The following is a 3,839-nucleotide window of genomic DNA, read 5'->3' on the forward strand; positions in this document are numbered from 1 at the left end:
TGATCGAACAAAACACGGGGGTGGTGGGGGACACTTGGAAAACTTTGAATCATGTCTTCCATTAAAATTGTAGGAATGTCAATGCATTACTTTTTTTAATGTTTATCTATTTTCGAGAGAGAGAAAGACAGAGACAGAGACAGAGTGGGAGCAGGGGAGGGACAGAGAGAGAGGGAGACACAGAATCCGAAGCAGGCTCCAGGCTCCGAGTTGTCAGCACAGAGCCTGATGTGGGGCTTGAACCCGCAAACCTCAAGATCACAACCTTAGCTGATGTTGGACGCTCAACTGACTGAGCCCCCCAGGCACCCCTGATGCATTACTTCTCTGACTGCACTATGGTCTGGTAAGAGAAGGCTGCCACATTAAGGAAACGCACACTAAACTACAGAGTGGTCAGTACTTTCAAACATTTCAGAAAAATAATTGTGTCTGTGTGTGTGCTTGTGGCTCTGTGTGCATGTCGGTGTGTGTGCATGTATATGTGTGAGTGTGTGTCCATGTGTGTGCATGTCTGTGCACGTGCATGTGTGTAGGGAGAGAACAAATGATAAAGCAGGTGTGGTAAAATGTTAACATTTGGGGAATCTAAGTAAAACCTACATGGGAATTCTTTGTACTTTATCTTTTCCAAGTCTGAAATGATTTCAAAATAAATGGGTGAAAAAAATCTAGGACGAACATTAGCTGCTCATATTAACAAAAGCATCCTTCTGAAGCATTTCAATTCAAATTGATTATAACATAGCTTCTAATCTGACAAACGGCACATAACACGGTTTTAAAACTGACATGTGATGGTATCTTTTCTGGGACACTTGCCATTTTTGTGGTTTTAAATTTGAGAATGATAAATCATAGAACATTTCAGTCAAGAAGCAAAGAATCATAGGGGCGCCTAGGGGGGCTCAGTCAGTTGAACGTCTGTCTCTTGGTTTCAGCTCAGGTCATGGTCTCAGAGTTCATGGGATTGAGCCCCACGTCAGGTTCTGCACTGATAGCATGGAGCCTGCTTGGGATTTTCTTTCTCTCTCTGTCCCTTCCCCTGCTCATTTTCTCTTTTTCTCTCTCTCTCTCTCAAAATAAAGAAATAAACGTAAAAAAAAAAACACATAAGCAAAGAATCATAGAGTGGGACACCCTTTTGCTGAGAAGCTGTATCACAAACATTTCTCATTTTCTGGATGTACGGAGTGATGTTCTGACATCTTAAACCCCATGACACTGTGGAGCCTGCTTGGATTCTCTCTTTCTCCCTCTCTCTCTGCCCCTCCTTCTCTTTCTCTCTCTCTCTCTGCCCCTCCCCTGCTCATGTTCTCTCTCTTGAAATAAACATTAAACAACTAAGTTCTGACACGTAGGAAGATGGAGACCTACCAAGTGTCTCTTCTGACCATAAGAAACTAGAAATCAACAGCATAGGGAAGAATGGCACATTCACAAATAGGTGGAAATTAAACACACGCTCTTGAACAATCCTGGAGTCAAAGAAGAAACAGAAAAGGAAAACAGAAAATAGCCGGACACAAAAGAAAATAAAACCACTGATGAGGCAATGCTGATGCTCAGAGGGAGATGTATTGGGACAAATGCCTACATTACACAAGAACAAAGATCTCAAATCACAAGTGAACTTTGCAAAGGACCAGCTTAGTCCAATGTTAGGAGAAAGGGAATAACCAGGTCCAGAAAGCCCTCACTTGGTCCCTTTTTAAGTTTTGTACTCTAACCCCTTGTTTTAGTTGAGACACTTCTTTTCGCAAATAATTGAAACCAATTAGAACCAGTGTAATCAAAGCAAATAAATAAATAAATTAATTAATTAATAATGATGAGGATGATGGAAACATATGGAGCTCGGAGCATCTCCCAGAGGGTGAGGCAGAGCCAGGCGTCAGGCATCCGCTGCACCTGACCCAGGAACCAGCAAGCTGCCAGGCCGCAGGGCACAGCTCACAGCCCCTCCGTGGGGCCACCAGCTTCATGCCTCATTCTCCAGACCATCGGCCCACCCTCCTGTCCCTGCCTTCAGAGACCATCTGCTTCCCCGAGTTGGGGCAGCCCCACCATGGCACCCGCGTTTCTCAGGCAGACACTGGCTCCCTCCCCAGTTCGAGCAGCGCGAGCATGGGGGGCAGGCAGACTTCCGCTCTGGTCCAACGTTCACTGCCCCGAGGTGCTTCTTAGAGCCTGGTAACAGAGTGCTCCCTGGATCCCAACACCAGGACTGCGACCGGGTCTTACCTCTTCTGTCTTGCCCACTGTGGCGGCCACACGTCCTGACGACCCATCTGCGTGGGTCCAGCTCCTGCAGCCCGGCGCATACCTGCAGTACCAGCGAGAACACTCCCCGCAGCCCCGCGCCCACGTCGTCCTCCCCACGCCCATGCGCGCTCCCACCCACGCCATCCTCTCCCCATCCGTGCGCCCTCACGTTGTCCTTCCGGTGCCCGTGTGTCCAGGCGCCCATGTCGTTCTCCCCAGGGGGGCTGCTCCGATGCTGTCCTCCCACACCCCTGCATGCCCCCTCCTGTCCTCCCACCAGCCTGGGGAGCCATACTGTGCTGATTCCCATCTCCTTCCCACCCTCCACCCCCACCCCTGTCCGCCGCCTGGACTGCTGCCGGGTTTCACATCCACCACCTCCCCGACAGGTGTCCTTCCCGCCACGCTGCCCCAAGCTGCACGCTTCTGGCAGGATTCTGACCCCAGGGCGGGGAGAGGGGGAAACGAGCACACAGAGCTCCGGCTAACCCAAGGATGAGCGAGCCATCCGCCCACTACTACATACGTACTGGATGACGTCACTGCAGAGTCCAAAGTCAGCAGGACTGGGACCAGGAAAGGCTGTACCTAGGACGAAGAAAGTATCTCCTCTCTGTTCTGCTTTACTCTTTAACGACCTCACCCCAGACAGGCCATGGTGAGCCCCCGCCAGCTCGGCACTCCTAGTCTCCTTCTCCCGGCCTTCCCAAGCGGAGGGCCTCAGCTGAGTCTCTCTGCGGAGACTCAAATCACCTATGGTTGCCCTGAGCCAGTCTGGGCTGTGAGGGAGGTGGGAGACCCTCACTGGCTAAGTTGGGTCCTCTGCTTGTTCTGGATCTGGTCCCCTCGCTGCTGCCAGTGGGTTTTCCTGGCCAGAACCTCCCTCCGGGGGGAGCAGGTGATGCAGCTCTGGGGTGGGGGGAACTGTCCGCATTGGCTGGCCGCTGGTGAGGGCTGCCCCAGGTGAGAGACTGCACAACAGATCAACCACTTCTCGCTGGAGCAGGTAGGAGGGGGGCAGGTCCTGGTCCAGAAGATGACGTCAGTGGAAGGCCTGGTGTGTCTGAGTGTACTGAAGGATTTCCACAGTTCGGACGAGTTAGTGACAAACACCTTAAAAACGAAGCGAAAAAGACCATTATTAACGTCCCCCCAGAAAATGCCCAAAAAGGCCACAAAGGAAATGTGACCGGCTCAGCTGGTGAACAAGATTCTCCTGGTCATAGCCATGTAAACCCTGACTACGGATGGGGGTCAAAATCGACCCTGAAACTCTCTAGGAGGGTGCGGAGAAGGGAAGCCTGCTTGAGCAGGGGCGGTGAAGTCTCCTCTTCCCGGGAAGGACGTCAGTGGATGAGACATCACGACGTGGCAATCCAATCCCAGCACCTGAGAGACCGAGCGAGACCTGCCTCGCTGGAAGATTCAGAGGAGCTGAAGAGAGTCGTTTCTGAGTTGCGAGAAGTGATGACAGGAAACAGCGTTGCAAGCCAGGTGGAATGGTCTGACTTCCTGCACTCTGTGCACGCAGCCTGGTTGGAAATCAGATGTCACATGAACAGAATAGAAGCAGC

The sequence above is a fragment of the Suricata suricatta genome, chromosome 3 (assembly GCF_006229205.1).
Source record: "Suricata suricatta isolate VVHF042 chromosome 3, meerkat_22Aug2017_6uvM2_HiC, whole genome shotgun sequence".
Taxonomy (NCBI): domain Eukaryota; kingdom Metazoa; phylum Chordata; class Mammalia; order Carnivora; family Herpestidae; genus Suricata; species Suricata suricatta.